Source organism: Crinia signifera, chromosome 7 (genome assembly GCF_055691185.1).
Source record: "Crinia signifera chromosome 7, ASM5569118v1, whole genome shotgun sequence".
Taxonomy (NCBI): Eukaryota; Metazoa; Chordata; class Amphibia; order Anura; family Myobatrachidae; genus Crinia; species Crinia signifera.
Window position 1 is genome coordinate 13,266,735 of NC_139223.1, and position 25,305 is coordinate 13,292,039.

Consider the following 25,305-nt stretch of genomic DNA (forward strand, 5'->3'; position numbering starts at 1 on the left):
GGAGAGGATATGTGTGGACTGTAAAGTGCGGATGTCATTGTATAGGAGAGCATAAATGTCGCCTGTACAGTGGGGATGTGATTGGATAGGAGAGGATATGTGTGGTCTATGCAGTGGGGATGTGATTGGATAGGAGAGGATATGTGTGGCCTGTACAGTGGAGATGTGATTGGATAGGACAGAGGATATGTGTGGTCTGTACAGTGCGGATGTGATTGGATAGGAGAGGATATGTGTGGCCTGTACAGTGGGGATGTGATTGGATAGGACAGAGGATATGTGTGGCCTGTACAGTGGGGATGTGATTGGATAGGACAGAGGATATGTGTGGCCTGTACAGTGGGGATGTGATTGGATAGGAGAGGATATGTGTGGCCTGTACAGTGGGGATGTGATTGGATAGGAGAGGATATGTGTGGCCTGTACAGTGGGGATGCGATTGGATAGGACAGAGGATATGTGTGGTCAGAACAGTGGGGATGCGATTGGATAGGAGAGGATGTGTGTGGCCTGTACAGTGGGATGTGATTGGATAGGAGAGGATATATGTGGTCTGTACAGTGGGGATGTGATTGGATAGGACAGAGGATATGTGTGGTCTGTACAGTGGGGATGTGATTGGATAGGAGAGGATATGTGTGGTCTGTACAGTGGGGATGTGATTGGATAGGACAGAGGATATGTGTGGTCTGTACAGTGGGGATGTTATTGGATAGGGCAGAGGATATGTGTGGTCTGTACAGTGGGGATGTGATTGGATAGGAGAGGATATGTGTGGCCTGTACAGTGGGCATGTGATTGGGTAGGACAGAGGATATGTGTGGACAGTACAGTGGGATGTGATTGGATAGGAGAGGATATGTGTGGCCTGTACAGTGGGGATGTGATTGGATAGGAGACGATGTGTGTGGCCTGTACAGTGGGGATGTGATTGGATAGGACAGAGGATATGTGTGGCCTGTACAGTGGGGATGTGATTGGATAGGAGATGATGTGTGTGGCCTGTACAGTGGGGATGTGTTTGGATAGGAGTGGATATGTGTGGTCTGTACAGTGGGGATGTGATGTGATAGGAGAGGATATGTGTGGCCTGTACAGTGGGGATGTGATTGGATAGGAGAGGATATGTGTGGGCTGTACAGTGGGGATGTGATTGTATAGGAGAGTATAAGTGTGGCCTGAACAGTGGGGATGTGATTGGATAGGAGAGGATATGTGTGGTCTGTGCAGTGGAGTTGTGATTGGATAGGACAGAGGATATGTGTGGTCTGTACAGTGGGGATGTGATTGGATAGGACAGAGGATATGTGTGGCCTGTACAGTGGGGATGTGATTGGATAGGACAGAGGATATGTGTGGTCAGAACAGTGGGGATGTGATTGGATAGGAGAGGATGTGTGTGGCCTGTACAGTGGGATGTGATTGGATAGGACAGAGGATATGTGTGGTCTGTACAGTGGGGATGTGATTGGATAGGGCAGAGGATATGTGTGGTCTGTACAGTGGGGATGTGATTGGATAGGGCAGATGATATGTGTGGTCTGTACAGTGGGGATGTGATTGGAGAGGATACGTTTGATCTGTACAGTGGGGATGTGATTGGATAGTTCAGAGGATATGTGTGGCCTGTACAGTGGGGATGTGATTGGATAGAAGAGGATATGTGTGGTCTGTACAGGGGGCATCTAATTGGATAAAACAGAGGATGTGTGGCCTGTACAGTGGGGATGTGATTGGATAGGAGAGGATATGTGTGACCTGTACAGTGGGGATGTGATTGGATAGGAGAGGATATGTGTGGCCTGTACAGTGTGGATGTGATTGGATAGGAGTGGATATGTGTTGTCTGTACAAGGGGGATGTGATTGGATAGGACAGAGGGTATGTGTGGCCTGTACTGTGGGGATGTGATTGGATAGGAGTGGATATGTGTGGTCTGTACAAGGGGGATGTGATTGGATAGGACAGAGGATATGTGTGGCCTGTACAGTGGGGATGTGATTGGATAGGAGAGCATATGTGTGGCCTGTACAGTGGGGATGTGATTGGATAGCAGAGGATATGTGTGGCCTGTACAGTGGGGATGTGATTGGATAGGACAGAGGATATGTGTGGTCTGTACAGTGGGGATGTGATTGGATAGCAGAGGATATGTGTGGCCTGTACAGTGGGGATGTGATTGGATAGGACAGAGGATGTGTGTGGCCTGTACAGTGGGGATGTGATTGGATAGGAGAGGATATGTGTGGCCTGTACAGTGGGGATGTGATTGGATAGGAAAGGATATGTGTGGCCTGTACAGTGGGGATGTGATTGGATAGGACAGAGGATATGTGTGGCCTGTACAGTGGGGATGTGATTGGATAGGACAGAGGATATGTGTGGCCTGTACAGTGGGGATGTGATTGGATAGGACAGAGGATATGTGTGGCCTGTACAGTGGGGATGTGATTGGATAGGACAGAGGATATGTGTGGCCTGTACAGTGGGGATGTGATTGGATAGGAGAGCATATGTGTGGCCTGTACAGTGGGGATGTGATTGGATAGCAGAGGATATGTGTGGCCTGTACAGTGCGGATGTGATTGGATAGGAGAGGATATGTGTCCTGTACAGTGAGGGCATAGGCGAATCTAGAATTATGGTAATGGGTGGTCCCAGATTTAGACATAACAGCAGGGGAACCTTTACGCGGGATAGCTGCGCAGCAAAAATGGGGCATGGCCTCATAGGAAGGAGGTGTCACGGTCTCAGGTACATTACGCTGGTCACCAGGCCGGGATTGGCTAGACCTGACACAGGGGTGCGGAGTCTTACCACGCCATAGGTGTTCACCAGTGACCCCTCCAGTTGGGATTTGGGCTTCGCCGCTATGGACATGCCGGTCGCGGTCCCCTCAGCAGGTTCCCCATGTGGCACTGGTAACCCCTTGGAAACAGGTAGCTTGGATTCAGGATTATGCGTAGTCATTTTAGCCGGGTCGTACACTGGTATGTCACGGAGCACATTTCACAAGGATCAGACAGGAGAATAGTAAGAAGGCAAGCCAAGGTCGTCCACTGGTAATCACTGGGTACGGTACGCGAGGATCAGGCAGGAGAGTGGTCAGGAGGCAGGCTGAGGTCATACACAGGTAACCCACGATTCACGGTACACAGGGATTAAGCCGAAGTCAGTATCTGGTGATCAGGAACACAGTAAAGTACAAGGGACACTGGAGCAGGTTGTGAGCCTATACTCTGGCAGCTTCTGTCTGCCAGAGACTGCCTTTATATAGGAAGCACAGGGAGCTAATTACTCACAGGTGCCCTAATCAATGAAGGCTGAGCATGGTCAGTTCACACTGAACTCTCCTGCAGGAGAGAGTTACCAGGTGTTGCAACTAATCAGCAGAGCTCAGATCACACAGACTTTCCTGCAGCATGGAGTGGATCAGAAGCTGAAATCAGCATGCAGAGTTCAACCACACAGAGCTGTCAGCAGCAATAGACAGAGCCAGCAGGATTTTACAAGCAGGTAACACTGAATACTTGCATATTGTGACAGGAGGCATGGCGTCACAAAAAGGGGTGTGGCATTACACTTTAGACCATACACAGTAATGCCCATTACACATTTGAGCAAACTCCGTAATACCCATTACACATTGTGCCACACACCATAATGCCTATTACACATTGTGCCACACATCATGATGCCCATTACATTCTATATAACAAACCGTAATGCCCATTACATATTTGCCACATAAGTGCTGCTTACCTACCTGCTCATTGCTAGGGGTTCTTGCTTGATAGCACCATAGTACCCAATACACATGATGCTGCACACCATAGTACCCATTACACATGATGCCGCACACCATAGTACCCATTACACATGATGCCGCACACCATAGTACCCATTACACATAATGCCGCACACATAATGCCGCTTACACATGATGCTGCACACCGTAATGCCCCTTACACATTAAGCCACACATTATGCGTAATGACCCCACATACCGCCACTTGTAGTGTCCCTTAAGCAATGCCCCCAAAAGTGCCACTTACTGTAAATTTTTATATGAGCCTTCGCTGCTGCTGCAGGGAGAGATGGAGAGCGATGCAGCTGCTTCTATGGGGAGAGGAGCAGAGCGCAGCGCAGAGCACACTCCCACTCCCCTCCTGGTGACTCCTCTAGCCAAGTGGACATTTGAAATATTGTGCACGCTGTTGTGCGTGACGTCGGGGGAGCATGCCAGGCGCCGGCACCACATGATTAAAAGGGGGGCGGGCTAAGGTGAAAGCGGGGAGAAGAATTGGAGCGGAAGCTGCAGGGGTGACAGTCATTGACAGCTGGGCAGAGAGCAGGAGGTTGCCCGGCTGTATTCAGAGCACTGCAGGTCACGGCTGTTTGAAATAATACCCCTTTCACAACAGAAAATGCAGGGATTTACCTGGGAATATGGTCCCAGGATCATGCAGGGACATTCCCAGGCTGACCCCTTATACACCAGCCTAGTCCCTGGATTTTCTGGTGTGAGGGGGAGAGACAACCACTCCCCTCTCCCTACCCCCCTTTAACCAACCAGCTATATCTTTGGAACCAACTGACCCATTTACAGTACATGAGACCAGTATCATATTGAAGAACTTTTGAGTTGGCTTCTAATGATTTTGGTCACGTGAAACTGGGCTGTTTGGTCCCAGAGAAATCTGCCCTCAAAGAACATAAACAGTCATGAAATTACATTTAAGAAATGAAAAAAAAAAAACAGTTTAAGATGGTGTAATGGTTAGCATTACTGCCTCACAGCGCTGAGGTCATGGGTTCGATTCCCACCATGGCTCTAACTGTGCGGAGTTTGTATATTCTCCCCGTACTTGCGTGGGTTTCCTCCTGGTACTCCGGTTTCCTCCCACAATCCAAAAATATACTGGTAGGTTAATTGGCTCCCAACAAAATTAACCCTATAATGTCTGTGTGTGTGTGTGTGTGCATGTGGTAGGGAATATAGATTGTAAGCTCCACTGGGGCTGGGACTGATGTGAATGTTTATCTATATACTCTGTAAAGCGCTGCTGAATCTGTATGCGCTATATAAGAAACTGTTAATAAATAATAATATCCCTGGAACCAATTAACCCATATGGATCCAGCCTGGTATCACATTGAAGGCCCAGCGATTTGGGTTCGACTGAGATCAACCTCGAGCTTCAGTGATGCCGAAGGGGGAACTGGCAGCCGTTGAACTGGGTGGAGGTCGGAATTAGCGGGCCCCATGCTATCCTATAGGGAAAACGTTCCAGCTTTGCTGAGCTTGTTGGAGAGCCCCATCCCTCAGCTACAAAATGGGCTAATGGGTGGTCCGGTGCACCCCCGGATCACCCCCTAGATTTGCCTATGAGTAAGGGTGTGATTGGATAGAACAGAAGATAGATGTGGCCTGTACAGTGGGATGTGATTGGATAGGACAGAGTTATCCTCTGTGTGGCCTGTACAGTGAGGGTGTGATTGGATAGTAGAGAATATGTGTGGCCTGTACAGTCGGGATGTGATTGGATAGGACAGAGGATAGGTGTGACCTGTACAGTGAGGATGTGATTGGATGGAGAGGATATGTGTTGCCTGTATAGTGAGGATTTGATTGGATAGGACAGAGGATAGGTGTGGCCTGTACAGTGGGGATGTGATTGGATAGGACAGAGGATATGTGTGGCCTGTACAGTGGGGATGTGATTGGATAGGACAGAGGATATGTGTGGTCTGTACAACAAGGATGTGATTGGATAGGACAGAGGATATGTGTGGTCTGTACAACGAGGATGTGATTGGATAAGAGAGGATATGTGTGGTCTGTACACCGGGGATGTGATTTGATAGGAGAGGATGTGTGTGGTCTGTACAGTGGGGATATGATTGGATAGGAGAGGATATGTGTGGCCTGTACAGTGGGGATGTGATTGGATAGGACAGAGGATATGAGTGGCCTGTACAGTGGGGATGTGATTGGATAGGACAGAGGATATGTGTGGCCTGTACAGTGGGGATGTGATTGGATAAGACAGAGGATTTGTGTGGTCTGTACAGAGGGGATGTGATTGGATAGGAGAGAGGATATGTGTGGCCTGTACAGTGGGGATGTGATTGGATAGGACAGAGGATATGTGTGGCCTGTACAGTGGGGATGTGATTGGATTGGACAGAGGATAGGTGTGGCCTGTACAGTGGGGATGTGATTAATAGGTGAGGATATGTGTGGACTGTACAGCGGGGATGTGATTGGCAAGGAAGGCATTCCTCACAGCTGCATTCATCATGGACTATAGTGGTGATAGTCTGTATTGGGGAAGGACAATAAGGAGACTATTGCAATAATCAATGTGTGAGACGATGAGAGCATGGATTAGAGTTTTAGCAGTGTCCTGTGTAAGGTAAGGGCGTAATTTGAATATGTTTCAAGACAGATTGAATGTGGGGAACAAAGGAAACAAAGTCAAGGATAACACCTAGGCAACGAGCTTGAGTAGTAGGAGTAATTATCATATTCTCAACACCGATAGCTATATCTGGTTGGTAACTCCTATTTATTGGTGGAAATATAATTCATTCTGTTTTAGAAATATTTAGTTTCAGGTGGCGAGATGACATCCAGGATGAAACAGCAGAAATGCATTCAAAGACACAGCTCAATACAGATGGGGACAGGTCTGGGGAGGATAAGTAGAGTTGAGTATCATCCGCATATAAATGATACTGAAATCCAAAAGAGCCATTTAGGTTACCAAGAGATAAGGCATAGATTGAGAAAAGCAGAGGACCTAAGACTGAACCCTGGTACTCCAACTGAAAGATGTAGCGTAGAGGAGGTGGAATCAGAGAAATGAACACTGAAGGAGCGACTAGATAGGTAGGATGAGAACCAAGAAAAGGCTGTGTCTTTAAGACCAAGGATTGTAGTGTTTGTATGAGAAGTGTGTGGTCAAAAGTGTCAAAAGCAGCAGAGAGATCTAGAAGAATTAGTAGTGAATAGTGGCCTTTAGACTTAGCAGTGACCAGATCATTCACAACTTTAGTCAGTGCTGTCTCTGTGGGGTGTTGGGAACTGAAGTGGGTCCAATAAGTTGTGCAAGTTAAGAAAGTGTGTGAGGCTACCGCAGGCAAGTCTCCCAAGTAGTTTGGAGGTGCATGGGACCCGAGAGATGGGAATATTAGTTTGAGAGAGAACTTGGGTAGGAACTGTGTTTTCTCAGAATCGGAGTAATGACTGCATGTTTGAACAATGGAGGAAAGAGGTTACAGATTTTAGTGAAGGTTGGGATGAGCACAGGAGACAGAGATTTACTTATTTGTGAGATTATAGAGTCAAGAGGAGAGTTAGTGGAGTATGAGAATGAGAAGAGTGTTGATACTTCATTCTCACTTGTGGAGTCAAATGAGGAGAAAATGCCAACGAGCTCAGGAAAGAAAGTGAGGTAGAGCGGGAGGAAGAGAAAAGGGCAGGTACTTCATCTTCATTGGTGGGATCAAATGAAGTAAATGTGTCAGAGAGTTAAGGTAGGGAATTAAGTAGTATCACTGACTGCGTCGGAGCATACCAATCAATCTTGGATCGTGTCAATCTTGTCCATGAAGTAGGAAGCAAGATTGCTAAATTTTGCATATATAGTGGCTAGTGGTTTGGGTGAGGGAGGGTTGAGGGTTGGGTAGAAGAGCAGGACATGAAGTGTGGGCAGGACAATTCTCGGCCAGCACTATAAAAGATCAGAATGTGACAACACTACAGCAGAGGCGGGGATAGAGTGATTATTAGGGTTTATGTTCAAATGATAAATGGTGAGTTTAGGTGGCGATGCGGAGGGTCTAGAATACTATTACCTGTATTCCCTGTCCTGTATTGCTGGTCTTCCATAGGCTTGACGATGCAATCACAATGGAAGTAGCATGTGTCTTCCTTTCAGTTTGGTGCATTACTGATTCCATGTTATTTGGTGGCCTACCATCTTTGGCCTTGGACTTCTGCTTTTTTCTTTTGTTCATGATGCCCCAGAAAGCTGTGAAGTGAAGGTAAGAATCACCTGTAAAGGTAAGCAGAACTGTTATTAGTAGCAGAGTAGACAATCCTATTCTACTATCCTGGCTTGACCGATCCGTTGCTTTGTCCAAGGGGTAAGATGCATCATCCACCATTCATGCTACCAGAAATATGGATGGAAGTCCTGTTACTGACAGGGAAGGCAAAACTGAGCACAGGGTACTGTATATTGTCACCTAAGGTGCCCTGCTTACCCTACTGACACAGTACAAAGGCACTCATATTTAGCCTTCTTTTTCTATGTGCATGAGGCAAGGTTGGGGTGTCAGAGTTTGGTGCTGCAGGAGAATGTGACGTCATGCCCGTGATGTCATCATATTGCGTACAGGAGATGGAGTGGGAAGCTCTGGTGTGTGCAGCTTTGGTGTGTGCAAACGACAATAGATAATGAACGCTATATTAACCCTGTATATACGGGGTTCCAGCTGCTAATTTTGCGGGATAACCAATCCCTAGAAACAAGATAAAAATAGCACTAACAGTAGCGCTAGGAACCGATAAATGAAGGTAAATAAATAATAAGAGAAATAAAAATAATAATCGTATTGTGATTAAATTGATAATAATGTAAGCCAGTCAAATAAATTATAATTAATATAACATTTATGTTATTTCATCAATAAAATATACATAAAAAAATACATAAAATATAAATATATAGAACAACACATTTCATGATTGTACAAAAATGTACCGGCCGATACAAAGACAAGGGAGAAAAAATTATAAAAAATAAAAATGAAGAAAACTTTAGAAAAATGGGTACTTGTTTCCTAGCACGGCCACAATCGTAACTAATCGTGTCCCTTAATTAAGGGACACGATTAGCCCGATGGACCCGATTTCCTTTGAAATCAGGTCCATTTTGCCGGCTAGGAAACAAAAATCGGGGGCATCGCGTCGGTCGGGACCATTAACATTGGTCCCGACGCGACCGACGCGATGCCCCCGATATTTGCATTGACTTCAATGTTAAAAAATTTTTTAACATTGAAATCTTGTCGGGAACTGTAAAATATCGGGGGCATCGCGTCGGTCGGAACCATTAACATTGGTCCCGACGCGATGCGACGCGATGCACCCGATTTTTACATAGGATTCAATGTTAAAAAAATTTTTAACATTGAAATGGTGTAAAAATGTTAAAAAATGTGAAATGGGTCAATATGACCCATTTCACATTAAAAATGTCCCCGTCGTCGCCCCACGATAGACGGCAACCCGAAGCGTGGCGAGCGCAGCGAGCCCGCGAGGGGCGGCGGTACGCGTCCTCCGACCTTTTCATGCCCTACTATCCACTAGGGCGTGGAGTGAGAATAGAATAGTGTGGCGAGCGCAGCGAGCCACCGAGCCCGAAGCGTGGCGAGCGCAGCGAGCCCCGCGAGGGGACGCGGATACCTTCACAGGTAAACGCGTCCCTTCGCGGGCTTCACAGGTGTCCGTGGCGACGCCGACAACTGTGAAGCCCGCGAAGGGACGCGATTACCTGTGAAGGTATCCGCGTCCCCTCGCGGGGCTCGCTGCGCTCGCCACGCTTCGGGCTCGGTGGCTCGCTGCGCTCGCCACACTATTCTATTCTCACTCCACGCCGTAGTGGATAGTAGGGCATGAAAAGGTCGGAGGACGCGTACCGCCGCCCCTCGCGGGCTCGCTGCGCTCGCCACGCTTCGGGTTGCCGTCTATCGTGGGGCGCTGTGTACACGCTTCAATTTGGGGGGGTTTGGAATTTTTTTCATTCAATCCAATGTAAAATTGGGTCCCAGGGACCCAATTTACATTGGATTTAATGAAAAAATCGGGTCAAAAATCGGTCGGATCGGTCGATCGCATCGCATGCGACCAAATCGCATGCGATGCGATCGACCGATTTTTTTCAGCACGACCACCCCGATCTTAATCGGTGTGGCCGTGCTAGGAAACAAGTACCGAAAAATGTTTTAAAAAGCTTAAAAAATGTATAACGATCGTGGGGGTATTTTGTCCTCCCCTGGTTACAAACCAACTGACAGTCCACTGTAGTTCAGTCACTCAAAGCCAGCTCATCCCACACTGACAGCGGGGTGAGCTGGCTTTCTCTGGCGCAGATAACAGCTTCTGTAGTGTTGTCCCAGCACTACAGAGGCTGCTAGCATGGCTGGTCGATGCGTCTCCAGTGCTGTAGTGCTGGGACAGTGCTACAGAAGCTGTTATCTGTGCCGGAGAAAGACAGCTCACCTATCTCAACACAAATTGGCACATTTACTCAAATTTGCACATTTTCATGGCTAAAAATCGCACATTTTCATAACTAAAAATCGCACATATGCAAATTCGCTGCAAAAAATGCGATTTCAGAAAGTGCGATAATGGGCGAATTTGAAAGTGACTAAAAATCTCATTTCATTAAATGTCACCCACAGTGGTGTTACTCAGTATCTTACTCAGTGGCATAACAATGGCACTGCAGTCCAGTATAACAGTTGCAGGCCAGAAAGTAATAAGAGCAGAATTAGCAGAATTATCTCGTACAAAAAAGCTTAAAAAAGTCAGACCTAATAAGAGCTGTATTTTTAGGGCGTGAGTTATAATCAGCAATGTTTAATTTAATTTATAAGTACAACATTAGAGCAGATTTGCAATAAATAAACATTTTAAAAAAAATCTAACCTTAACCCCTTCCTGACACAGCCAGTTTTTGCGTTCCTGACAGAGCCATTTTTTTCAAATCTGACATGTATCACTTAAGTGGGTATAACTTTTTTTTGCTTTTACTTATCCCAGTGATTTTGAGATTGTTTTCTCGTGACACATTGTACTTCAAATTAGTGGTAAATTTGGGTCGATACAGTCTGTGTTTTTTTGTGAAAAATACCAAAATGTCGTAAAAAAATGGAAAATTTAGCAATTTGCAAAATGTTAAATTTTCTGCTTGTGAGACAAATAATCATACCACTCAAAATAGTTAATAACTAACATAGACCATATGTCTACTTTATGTTTCCATCATTATTTCAACTTCCTTTTAATTTTTTTGGACACTAGGAGGCTTACAATATGAATAGCAAATTTTCAAATTTTCAAGAAAATTTCAAACACTGATTTTTTTAGGGACCAGTTCAGTTCTGATGTGACTTTGAGGGACTTGTATGTGAGACCCCCCCATAAATGATGCCATTTCAAAAACTGCACCCCTCACAGTATTCAAAACAGCATTTTGGAAGTTTGTTAACCCTTTAGGTGTTTCACAGGAATTAAAACAAAGTGTAGGTGAAATTTCAAAATTTCATTTTTTTTGCAGATTTGCAATTTTAATACATTTTTCTAAGGAACACAGTAGATTTTACTAGAGAAATGTGACTAAAAATTGATTCCCCCAATTCTTTTGTTTTCATAAATATCCTATATGTGGCCCTAGTGTGCACGTTGACCAAACCACAGGCTTCATAATAGAAGGAGCACCTACTTGATTTTGGAGCCTCCTTTTTATGAGATTATTTTTTAGGCACCATGTAGGTTTCTAGGCACCATAAGATGCTAAAATTTAGGAACCCCCCCACAAGTGACCCCATTTTGCAAACTACACCCTTCAGGGAATTCATTTAGGGGTATAGTGTACATTTCAAACCCCCAGGGGTTTCACCAATTTTGATACAACTGGGCTGTGAAAATGAAAAAATTAAATTTTTCATTTTCACAGCTCAGTTGTATCAAAATTGGTGAAACCCCTGGGGGTTTGAAATGTACACTATACCCCCTGATGAATTCCCTGAAGGGTGTAGTTTGCAAAATGGGGTCACTTGTGGGGGGGTTCCACTGTATGGGTGCTTCAGGGGTCATTCAACCAGAATCTGTGCTGCAAAATCCAAATATCACTCCTTCCCTTCTGAGTCCTGCCATGCACCCAACTGGTATTTTTTGGTCACATGTGAGGCATTGCCATACTCGGGAGAAATTGGGGCACAGATTTTGGGGTGCTTTGTCTCCTTCATTCCTTGCGAAAATGAAAAATTTTGAGCCAGATCTGCATTTTTGTGTAAAAAAATGTAATTTTTTACACAAAAATGCAGTTCTGGCTCAAAATTTTTCATTTTCATTTCGTAAATGTACGTCAAATGTCGGGAAGGGGTTAAAAATCCAAAACATATTTCAATTTGTCAAAGTAGCTCATACAGTATAGTGTACGTGTAATTTTTCCAATCTTTTCCCGTTAAATGCATATTATGCACGTCAAGATAATTAAGACACACAAGCAGCTTTTGCTGATTAAACAGAAATACAGCAATCCTATATTCTGTATGCAATTGTGACTGTGCATAAACATGTTTCAGCTACAGTGTTTCCTAGCCAAACAGTGTAACATTGGGGCTTATTCAGAATCACTCATTGCAAACCCCATCAGGGAACGGCTTTGGCAAGTTACACATTTGCTGGGCCGTTCGCTGTGGGGAGGGAGGGCCGAGAGGGCAGACGGGGTAAAAACGGGGCTCGCCCCTGAGAATGCACACCATTTTATTAGCGTCCCCATAAAAACGCTGGCTGTTCCCACAAGTTCGCGGATGGGCCAATGCCTACCGGGGGCAGGTGGCTGACGTAACTAAATGTATATTATACTGTATGCAAAACAAGACAAAACCATAGACCAATTTAGTAAAGAATGACATGAGTGACACAGTCACTGATAAATAGATAGATAGTGTGTTCAAGTTAACCCCCCCCCCCCCCGCTAACCTTTATACTTCATCACCGAAGCCAATAGGAGGATTAATATGGATGACGGGTACTGTGCTGGGTGAGGGTACTGGATGAGGGTTACTATGGGTGAGGGGTTATGTGCTGGGTGAGGGGTACTGTGCTGAGTGAGGGTACTGGATGAGGGTTACTATGGATGAAGGGGTCTGTGCTTGGTGAGGGGTTCTGTGCAGGGTGAGGGGTAATGGATTGCTATGGGTGAGGGGTACTGGATTGCTATGGGTGAGGGGTACTGTGCTGGGTGAGGGGTACTGGAGGAGGATTGCTATGGGTGAGGGGTTATGTGCTGGGTGAGGGGTACTGGAGGAGGATTGCTATGGGTGTGGTGTTCTGTGCAGGGTGGGTGGTACTTGAGGAGGATTGCTATGGGTGAGGGGTTCTGTGCAGGGTGAGTGGTACTGGAGGAGGATTGCTATGGGTGAGGGGTTCTGTGCTGGGTGAGGGGTACTGGAGGAGGATTGCTATGTGATACAGGTATATACAGTGTATAATGAGGATGAGGATTGCTATGGGTGAGGGGTACTGGATTGCTATGGGTGAGGGGTTCTGTGCTGGGTGAGGGGTAATGGATGAGGATTTCTATGGGTGAGGGATTCTGTGCTGGGTGAGGGGTACTGGAGGAGGATTGCTACAGGTGGGGGTTCTGTGCTGGATGAGGGGTACTGGAGGAGGATTGCTATGGGTGAGGGGTTCTGTGCTGGGTGACGTGTACTGGAGGAGGATTGCTATGGGTGAGGGGTTTTGTGCTGAGTGAGGGGTACTGGATGGGTGAGGGGCATAGGTGCCGATTCTGTGGGTGCTCAAGGGCCCGAGCACCCACGGAAATTGTTGAGCACCCACGGGCCCGAGTCCCGCTGCTGGGCCGCCATATTAACTTGCTAATTTGTTTGATGCAGCACACATCGCCGGACCCGCCACCTGGGAAACAGTATGCCGGGGAGAATGTATTCTGTCCGCGAAGCACCTGCACTGTGAGGGCATTTATGAACCTGCACTGTGGGGAAATTTATGTACCTGCACTGTGGGGGCATTTATGTACCTGCACTGTGGGGGCATTTATGTACCTGCACTGTGGGGGCATTTATGTACCTGCACTGTGGGGGCATTTATGTACCTGCACTGTGGGGGCATTTATGTACCTGCACTGTGGGGGCATTTATGTACCTGCACTGTGGGGGCATTTATGTACCTGCACTGTGGGGGCATTTATGTACCTGCACTGTGGGGGCATTTATGTATGTGGAACTCTGTTGCCGTAATTTGACTATTGGAGACAGCTGTGCTCCATAATATAAATTGGTATTATTTTGTGACCACACCAATTCCTCATGAAGGCACCCACCAGCAAAAACATAAATCGGCACCTTTGGTGAGGGGTTTTGTGCTGGGTTACAGGATGACAGGGGCGGATTGGGGACCAAAAGTGGTCCTGGAAAATTTCTGGAAGTGGCCTCATGTGGGCAGCACCAAATCAACATGGGCAGGGCCAGCATAACAGTAGGCGGGGTTACTACATCAGTATACCTAGGAACTTTAAGCTGCACGTGTTTCCACCTAGTCGCATGTGTTGCGCCACCAAAACAATTCGGCCACGGACACTGCACAAAACAGGGCTGATTACTTTGAATACATATACTTGAAAATATGTACATGACATTTTCAACCCATTTATAATCCTGAACAATGGGAGGAGAGAGAGTACCTCTCAGGGGGGACATGTTCCTGAGCTCACCTCCTAAAGCCTTAAGGGGCGTACACATGGGGCAATTTCAGACCCTGTTCTAAGGTATATCACTTTCGCTTGCCACAACTTTACTAAAGGTAATAGATGGTGGTGTGGACACAGGAGGGTAGAGGCGTGGATCCAGGGTGGTGGCATGGTACGCAAAGATTCCTACCCAAGTTCTGTAGCATAAGCTTTGGCCACAAAGATGAGAAAGAACCATATATATACATTTATACTGTATGTGTGTGTGTGTGTGTGTGTGTGTGTGGCTTACTACTGGCTGTTGTATTGAGTCTGTTTTAACCTGAGCGCCTATACGGTGTGTGTATATATATATATATATATATATATATATATATATAAAGTAGTCCAGCACAAAACTACTGCCCCGATTCCCTCAGGGAAAACAACACCTTGATAAAGGGGTTGTACACCTCAAAATACTGGAGTATATGTGACATTAAAACTACAGAGGAGCGGGTTCAGATCCTAGAGATCCAAACCCCCCCCGAACTTACCTGATCCGAGGAATTTGCCGGTTCCCGCCGTCTTTCCGAGTCCAAATCGAGGCTTACACCTCATAATTCCGCCTTGGATTCACGCGAGACCTGGGGATATATAGTTCCCGGCGGTCGGCGCCATTTTCAAACAGGCTGGTGATTTCAGACAGCACGGATGTGTCCGTGCTTTCTGCTGAGTGGAAACCTGCTGGGAGGGGGGATGATTAATGCATAGAGGGGGCTGCTAGTGCTACTGAGAGGGCTGCATTATTTTAATGTAAAAAAAAATTCAAAGCAAAAATAAAAGATTTTTTTTAATTACTGCTGCCAGTGCCCAGTATAAGTCCAGGAATGCTGTATCAGTCAAGGTGTGCTCGAATGTGTACTGTATCCATCAAGAGGTGCCCACATGTGTGCTGTATTTGTCCAGGGGTGCTCACATGTGTGCTGTATCAGTCCAGGGGTGCCCGCATGTGTGATGTATTTGTCCAGGGGTGCCCGCATGTGTACTGTATCCATCCAGGGGTGCCCACATGTGTACTGCATCCATCTATGGGTGCTCACATGTGTGCTGTATCAGTCCAGGGGTGCCCACATGTGTACTTTATCCATCCAGGGGTGCCCACATGTGTGATGTATCAGTCCAGGGGTACCCACATGTGTGATGTATCAGTCCAGGGGTGCCCACATGTGTGATGTATCAGTCCAGGGGTACCCACATGTGTGATGTATCAGTCCAGGGGTGCCCACATGTGTACTGCATCCATCTATGGGTGCTCACATGTGTGCTGTATCAGTCCAGGGGTGCCCGCATGTGTACTTTATCCATCCAGGGGTGCCCACATGTGTGATGTATCAGTCCAGGGGTGCCCACATGTGTGATGTATCAGTCCAGGGGTGCCCGCATGTGTACTGTATCCATCCAGGGGTGCCCACATGTGTACTGCATCCATCTATGGGTGCTCACATGTGTGCTGTATCAGTCCAGGGGTGCCCACATGTGTACTTTATCCATCCAGGGGTGCCCACATGTGTGATGTATCAGTCCAGGGGTACCCACATGTGTGATGTATCAGTCCAGGGGTGCCCACATGTGTACTGCATCCATCTATGGGTGCTCACATGTGTGCTGTATCAGTCCAGGGGTGCCCGCATGTGTACTTTATCCATCCAGGGGTGCCCACATGTGTGATGTATTTGTCCAGGGGTGCCCGCATGTGTACTGCAGAGCCGGATTAACAATGGGCCTGATGGAGCTACAGCTACAGGCCCATTTTGTAGCTGAGGGTCAGGGCTTTCCAACAAGCCCAGCCCTGCGTCTCTAGCCCCCCGGGAAGCGGAGATACTGCCAGGCAAAGCTGGAACGTTTTCCCCTTAGGATAACATGAGACCCACAAATTCCGACTCCCTCCTGGTTCCAACGGCATCACAGAAGCTCAAGGTTGATCTCAGTCTAACGCAAATTGCTGGGCCTTCAATCTGATACCAGGCTGGTCCATATGGGTTCATTGGTTCTAGAGATATTTCGTGTAAACCGATTTTATTTTATTTTTTTCATTTTTGAAATGTAATTTCATGGTTGTTCATGTTGTTTGAGGACAGATTTCTCTGGAACCAAATGGCCCAGTTTCACAGGACCAAATTCATTTGAAAATAATTTGAATCCCTCGTGTAAATGGGTCAGTTGTTTCCGAAGATATAGCTGGTTGTTTAAAGGGGGGAGGGTAGTTTTCTCTCCTCCTCACGCCAGAAAATGCAGGAACTAGGCTGGTGTAAAAGGGGCCAATCCGGGAATGTCCCTACATGATCCTGGGTCAATATTCCTGGGTAAATCCCTGCATTTTCTGGTGTGAAAGGGGTATTATATCAAATAGCTGTGGACCTACATTGCTCTGAATACAGCCCCCTGCTCTCTGTCCGGCTGTCAATGGCTGTCATTTCTGCCTGGCGGCGGCTGTCCCTCAGTTACCACAAGCATGTATTCCCCCTTGGCAATGAGCATGGAACCCCTGGCAATGAGCATGGAACCCCTGGCAATGAGCATATAGGTAAGCAGCACTTATGTAGCATAATTTTTAATAGGCATTATGGTGTTTGGCTTAATACGTAATGGACATTATGGTGTGTGGCTTAACATGTAATGGATATTATGGTGTAACTTTTAATGTACACCTTTGGCGCGCAATGCCCGTTTATGAAGCATATTGTGCATTATTGCTCAATCTGTTTGGTATAGTGTGTATTTTGGCTCAATCCATGTGGCAGAATGTGAATATTTGCCTTAATCTGTGTGGCATAACGTGAATTTTGACTCAATCCGTGAACCATAGTGTGAATTTTGGCTCAGTCAGTGTGAATTTTTTTCTCATTCCATGTGGCATAATGTGTAAGAGTATAAAGGGGTGTGTACAGTATAAAGGGGTTACTATTGTGTTGCATGATTTGTCTAAGGGATATATGGGGTCCGGTATGATATGCTGGCGGTCGAAATACCGACGCCGGACTCCCGACCGCCGCAATGCGGACAAGGGGGGGCTGTGGATCACTCCCCCTTTCGGGTTCGCTACACTCACCAAGCAGAGGGCACGGTGCCTTGCTACGCTCGGCACACTATTTTATTCTGACTGGAGTGCCGCCTCACCCCGCAAGTATCTTAGGACATCGGCATCCTGTGGGTGCACCTTTGGATATCTCCCTGCATTTTTCCTATGTCAGCCCCCTGCTTTTTCCAGGCATATATAATTAGTTGAAAGTATTTACAAAAATAGAGACACACCCATGAGCAGACCACCCAACCAGAACACTGGTCACGCCCCCACATTATTAGGTGCTGGCCACAACCCCTATTATTGCGCATAATAGGCCCTTGATCATTTTCAGCTCCAGGCCCATTTAGACCTTAATCTGGCTCTGGTGTACTGTATCCATCCAGGGGTGCCCACATGTGTACTGCATCCATCTATGGGTTCTCACATGTGTGCTGTATCAGTCCAGGGGTGCCCGCATGTGTACTTTATCCATCCAGGGGTGCCCACATGTGTGATGTATTTGTCCAGGGGTGCCCACATGTGTACTGTATCCATCCAGGGGTGCCCACATGTGTGCTGTATTTGTCCAGGGGTGCCCACATGTGTGCTGTATCAGTCCAGGGGTGCCCGCATGTGTACTGTATCCATCCAGGGGTGCCCACATGTGTGATGTATTTGTCCAGGGGTGCCCACATGTGTGCTGTATCAGTCCAGGGATACCCGCATGTGTACTGCATCCATCCAGGGGTGCCCGCATGTGTGATGTATCAGTGCAGGGGTGCCCACATGTGTGCTGTATCAGTCCAGGGGTGCCCACATGTGTGATGTATCAGTCCAGGGGTGCCCGCATGTGTGCTGTATCAGTCCAGGGGTGCCCGCATGTGTGCTGTATCAGTCCAGGGGTGCCCACATGTGTGCTGTATCAGTCCAGGGGTGCCCACATGTGTGCTGTATCAGTCCAGGGGTGCCCGCATGTGTGCCATATAATTCCATGGGTGCCCCCATGTGTCCTGTATCAGTCCTGGGGTGCCCGCATGTGTGCCGTATAATTCCAGGGGTGCCCCATGTGTCCCGTATCAGACCAGGGGAGCTGCCCTTTTTTTTAATGAAAATAAAAATAAGGTGTTTTTTTTTTTTACTGGAAGGGCTGTTAAATGCTCTGTAGTCCAGGGGTAAGCCAAGAGTGCTGTATAATTCATGGGGTGTTGCTAAGTCTGCCATATAATTCTAGGTGTGCTGCTCTTTTTTATAATTAAAAGAATACAAATTAAAAAAAATCGGAACACAAAACCAAAAATCCAAAACCCAAAACGTTGAGGGGGTGTTTTGGCAACACCCAGTAGAACCCAAAATCTGAAGGTAATCAGAACCCAAAACCCAAAACGCGAAAAGTGTCCGGTGCACATTCCTAATTAAAACAAGGTTTTGCACAAGCCCCTGAGTGGTGCTGCTTTATCTATATCTAATTCCTTTTCCCCTAAAGGTGGCCAAAAATACCCACTATATATACTCTATATACTTATTTAATTTTAAGTACAGTTGGAGCCGTTTTCATTCAACCCAACAATGCAGCATGTATACCCGTCTCGGTGCACCATTCGCTGAGAATGGGATGCGCATGCGTGACATTTGCGCACCACATTCGCAGCAATGGGACACACAAGCATGTGAGACGCTAGCGGGCCCCATCTTGCTGCGTTGTTGGACTGAATGAAAACAGCGCCATCTGTAAATACAAATTCTGCCTCATAAATGCACTTACGGTAAATATTGGGACTCAGAGCCTGAAAAGCAGAACAGCAGCAACAGTATTTGTGGTTGCTCAGTGTTGTGACTAGATGTCTTACATAATTAGTCCCCTCCATGGCGTTTTACTGCGATTCTTGGGCCTGTGGGGAGGAGGAGCCAAATTAAATTACAATTGCATATGTCGGCTTTGCTATCACTCCACAGGCCATCGAATCGCGGTAAAATGCTGTGTGGAGAGGGAGGCAGAGCGGCGCTACTATTCTGGGATGGAGCACATTAGAATAAACATTTGTGGTCAGGGCCGGTCTTTGGCGCCCTCCTGCAAACTTTACTTTACTTTACTTTACTTTACTGGCTCCTGATTGGCCAGAATTCATTCTTAGTCCAGACGCCGAGGAGGAAACATCTCTGCAGCTCTGACAGTCGGGGAGTTTGCTGGAGTCGCCGGCAGCTTAAAGAAGAAGCCAGAAGATGGAAGAAGAAGGAACAAGCCCTGGACCAAGCCAGAAGAACTTCCATGGAGGACCTGGGTGAGTTGGATTTCCTTCCACAGGTCCACCATGGATTTCTTTGGACCCGGACCTGACGGCGACGCCGACATGAAGATCGACATGAAGAAGAATGCCGACATGGATCCGAAACCAGGACAAGGCAACGGATCAAAACTCTGGGACCTACCTACGGGATCAAGATAGGTAAGTATCAGTGTGTGTGTAATGTATGTATTAAACTTTTATTTTACAGGTGTCAGTGTGTATTTATTTAACTATTTTTTTTACTGTGGAACTACAAGACCCAGCGGGCCCTTTAATGCCCTGCAGGCTGGGACTTGTGGTTCACCAAGTCCCAGCTTGCAGGGGAGGCTTGCTGGGACTCATAGTTCTACAGTTTAAAACAATAGTTTATTGTTCTATTTTTTACACCAGAATCAGCCCGGAGGCCACCGCACAGGGCCACCGGGGACAGCACCAGGCTTCAGCCTGGTCAGGTAAGTCCTGGAGGGGGGGAACCCTTTATTGGGGGGGTCCCCACTCCCCCAGGGCCCTCACACTGGACACTAGATATATGCCGTCGAAATGGACAATGGATATATGCCGTCACACTGGACACTGGACACAGCCCGTTAAACTGGACACTGGATATACAGTATGCCGTCACCCTGGACAATGGATATATGCCGTCACACTGGACAATGGATATATGCCGTCACACTGGACAATGGATATATGCCATCACACTGGACACTGGATATAGGCCGTCACACTGGACACTGGATATATATGCCTCCACACTGGACCCTAGATATATGCCGTCACACTGGACAATGGATATATGCTGTCACACTGGACAATGGATATAGGCCGTCACACTGGACAATGGATATAGGCCGTCACACTGGACAATGGATATATGCCGTCACACTGGACAATGGATATATGCCGTCACACTGGACAATGGATATAGGCCGTCACACTGGACACTGGATATAGGCCGTCACGCTGGACAATGGGTATATGCCATCACACTGGACACTGGATATAGGCCGTCACACTGGACACTGGACGCAGCCCGTTACACTGGACACTGGATATAGTCCGTCACACTGGACACTAGATATATATGCCCTCACACTGGACACTAGATATATGCCGTCACACTGGACAATGGATATATGCCGTCACACTGGATATAGGCCGTCACACTGGACACTAGATATATATGCCCTCACACTGGACACAGCCCGTTACACTGGACACTGGATACAGCCTATCACCCTGGACACAGTCCCTGGACAATGGACACAGCCCCTGGACAATGAACAAAGCCCCTGGACAATGGACACAGCCCCTGGACAATGGACACAGCCCCTGGACACTGGACACAGCCCCTGGACAGTGGACACAGCCCATGTACACTTGACACAGCCCCTGTACACTGGACACAGCCCCTGACACACTGGACACAGCCCCTTGTATTATGGACACTGCAGCCCCTGTACACTGAGTGTACAGTCAGCAGCACTGCAGCCCCTGCGTGTGAACATTGCAGCACCTAGTTTACAACAAAAAAACAAAATCAGTCACTAAATAAATCACAGCACAGGGCACAGGGTACGGAGCACGGAGCACAGTGCACAGAGCACAGGGCATACGGCAGGATGCACACGGCACAGGGACGGAGCACAGGGCACAGAGCACGGAGCACAGATCCCAACCACCCTCTTCCCTCTCCTATAATGGAGTAAAGATGGCGGGGCGCGTCTTATATAGAATCCAGATCCCGCGAGAATCCGATTTCGGTCCGGAATTCAGGCGGGAACTCCCGAGCCGACTCCATATTCGGATCTGTCGGATCCCGAAGATCCGGACCCGCTCATCTCTACTTTTAACCCCTTGGGGTAGTTCTGCCCCAGCCTCGCTGCGATCAGCACACTATTATATTCTCCCTCTCTGCCCACTTAGTAAAATATGAAAAACCACCTTTTTAAAAAAAAAAAAAAACATGAATAACTAAAGTCAACCTTTTGCATGTCGACCTAATGCATGTGTCGACATTTTGACCATGTCGATCTAATGATTGTCGACCCATACTGACCTGACCCATTTAGCTGGCTACAACTGAGACAGATTAACAAAGAAATAAATAGAATTACAATGATCACAAACCGGATCTTCTGTGGTGGTTATATTACACTGACCCCAACATATTAGCAGCCTGTCCGGAATAAATAGCATTAGACACAGGCAGATCTGCGATCACGTACCTTCTCTTGTTCCTCAGGAAGCTCCGAGCAGGGGAATCCTCTATGAAGAATGTCTGACTGATGAGGCTGAAAAACAGTTTTATCAGCCACCCAAAAAAACAAGCCCAGAATAAAGCACTGCCCTTGGCTGGAATTCACATGATTTCCAAGAAACAAGAAACACTTTCACTTTCACTCTCCCCTGCTTTGTTTCCCAAATATGGGAGATATCCTACTATTTTATTATTTATTTAATAACAGTTTCTTATATAGCGCACACATATCCCGCAGCGCTGTACAGAGAATATGTGAACATTCACATCAGTCCCTGCTAGGGTTGCCACCACACACAATAGATTCCAGGGTTGCCAACCCTCCCGGAATGGCCGGGAGGATCCCGAAAATCGGGTCCCCCTCCCGGGCCCCTGGAAATGTGGGCAACCCTCCTGGATTCCGCCGGTCCCCTTCCCCCTCTCATGTACCTGGAATTGAAAGCTTGAAATTGCCGCGATTTGTGGCTTTTCGTCGGAAGGGGTCGGGGCTAAATATGCAAATTGTCATATTTAGCTCCGCCCCTTCATATTTGCATCACTGGGGGCAGGGACTGATAATGTCTCCATCAGGCCCCGCCCCCAGAGGTGATGCTGACAGTCTCCTCTACGGGGTTCTCCCCGTCGGCAACCCTAATAGATTCCTGGAGACCCCCCTCACCACCCTAATGCGTGCGCCTGCGGCGTGCGCACTCCTGGGAAAGTAGGCGTGGCCTCTCAAAAAGTAGGCATGTCTTAATATTAAAATGTGGGCGTGGTCTCTATAATATAGACATGTATTCATGTGCCTAATATTACATTTATTGTATTCATGCATGTCATCATGATGTGACATGTATGAATATAATAAATGTAATAATAGGCACATAAATACAATTAACAGTTTTACTGTGTACACAGACAGGTGGTGGTTCCCTTAGAGATTGACCGGTCCGGCTGAGCCTCCTGCTTGCTCCTGTGTGTCACCCACGCAGCCACGCCTCTCCGCCCCACCCGTCATGCTGTGCTGCCGACATCAAGTTCTAGCCATAAGAATAACGTAATGTCTGCAATAGGCATGGAGTGGGTTAAACATCCAAGACTGTTGTGTGACCTAGGGAAGCATGTGACTCGGTGGTCCAATAAGGACTTAGGGAAGAGCAGTGTTAGCTGGGATATCAGGGCAGGAAAGGGAGGAGTATTTCTCTCTTTCCTGAAAGTTTTCTGGTGAGTGGACCTGTGCCCCTGAGCTCCCCAGTTAGTGTATAACTGTATTCAGTTGAGTGCTGATACATTGCTTTGCTGCCTCAGTAGTGCTTTCCCTGACTATTACCATGCCATGCATACCTCCCAATTTCTGAAGATTGCAAATAGGGACTCTCACATCGCCCGTAAGGGGCGTGGCCTATGCTAATTAGGTCGCGACGTATGCTAATTAGGTCACGGCATATGCTAATTAGGTCGCGGCATATGCTAATTAGGTCGCGGCATATGCTAATTAGGTCGCGGCATATGCTAATTAGGTCGCGGCATATGCTTATTAGCCGCGATTAGGCCCACCCCTCTGAGATGCTGAGTAGATGCTGTGCAAAGTCAAGGAGGCCTTAACAGACCCTGTGGCATCATCCCTGTCTCTGTTCCCCGTTCGCGGATGGGCTTGTGGTAAACGCCCAGCTGCAGGTGAAGCCTTGGAGGCTCCTGCGCTTCGACCTGCTTCCGGCCTCAGGCCCCGGGGCGGCTAGAGCCAAGTGGCGGGACGCTGTGGGGCAGCAAGGCCCGGTGTTGTAGGTGAGCGCTACAGTAGCTGCGAACATTAGGGGTCGGCAGCGTGGGCCACGTTAGTGCGGGCAGCATTTACATGCCCTCATCGGCCCACTGTGAGGCGCTGCCACCTAGGGGACATACTACTGCACGGGCTTCTGGGGGGTGGAGTCAGGGGGGGATGGCAGGCTTCCACCAGTGGGGTGCGCTCTGGATCCAAGGCAGGGTCTGGGGGTGCAACCACGGCTGGAGTCTCCACTACCTCCTTTGACCCCTCTCTGCTGTCCACAGCAGTGTCCTCCGTTGCTGGGGCTCTGGTGCCCATTGTTAATACTCTGCCCCGGGAGACGGTGGGGTCCCAGACAGTTAGAGGATTGGTCTCAGGGGGCACAAAGGAGGCCCATTCCAGGGTGCTCAGAATTCTTGCAGGCTTTCAGGGATATGGGGTCAGCTGTTGCCATGATGGAGAGGGAGACACTCTGAGGTGATGGTTCTGCACAGAGCCGCATACGTGACCGAGGCCTACGGTCCTCGGGGTTCCCCCCCATTTGCATGTTCCCACAGATGTTGAGGCACAGCTACACTACAGCGAAGAAGTCGAAGTCGGGGAGGACGATGCAGATGATGACACGTGGGCCGCTCAGCCTGAATCTCCAGACGTCAAGTCCCCATGGATTTTCGGGCAGTGGAGTCTGCTATGGAAGCGGGCATGGATAGTGATGCTGATGTTGGTACATGGGCGGCGCGGACTGGATTTTCAGGTGAGGGGGCTGATCCTGTGTCGGGTGGCTTATCTGGCATTTCTCACTCATCCCCACCCCCCCCCCCTTTTTTTTTTCCCCTTCTGGGGCGGCTGATTTTGGTTGGGCTCTGCGAATGCACAGCAGTCCTTCAGATATCGAGGCATTAAGTGAGAGCCGTAGGGGGTAAATTTAGAAGGATGACTTTATGTACTTGTTCACCGACGAGTCCAAGTAAGCCTCCCAGGCTCGGTGTTCCTATGTCTCAATTAGATCAGCCTCAACCCCTAGATCAGTGGTTCCCAAACTATGGGCCTATGCTCCCTGGGGTGCCTCAGGATACTGGCAGGGGTGCCTCGGGTTGGTGGTCCAGGACCAATTCAAACTATTTACGTTCAATTATTTCTGGACAAAACCAGTGCTGGTGGCTTCCAATCATAAAATGTGTACAATCGGAAGCAAATCCTGCCCTTTACCACATAACTAACCCTAAGAAAAATATATCAACAGAATCTACTTGATTTGATATATTTTGGGGCCTGGGGGTGCCTTGGACAAATTCTGATACTCTAGGGTGTCGCAATTAGAAAAAGATTGGGAACCCCTGCCCCAGATACAGCGTTCCTAATAAAGTAATTCAGCTCAGGGACCATCCTTCTCCAGGGTATTTCTCCAGAAGGGTGTGATTATTACTGCAGAATAAATAGATTACATAACATGG

The 25,305-nt window shown here is 47.7% G+C and overlaps 1 pseudogene across 1 annotated transcript in view; it reads right to left on the minus strand.

Moving 5' to 3' along the window:
- LOC146019784 (interferon-induced very large GTPase 1-like) overlaps positions 1 to 22,131 on the minus strand; it is a 54,859-nt pseudogene extending 32,728 nt beyond the window's left edge. The window contains exons 1-2 of the transcript XR_014450671.1: positions 22,076 to 22,131; positions 7,864 to 8,063 (exon numbers count right to left, since the gene is read on the minus strand). The product of XR_014450671.1 is annotated as an interferon-induced very large GTPase 1-like (transcript). The remainder of the gene's footprint in view (positions 1 to 7,863; positions 8,064 to 22,075) is intronic.
- Between the last annotated feature and the right edge of the window lie 3,174 nt (positions 22,132 to 25,305).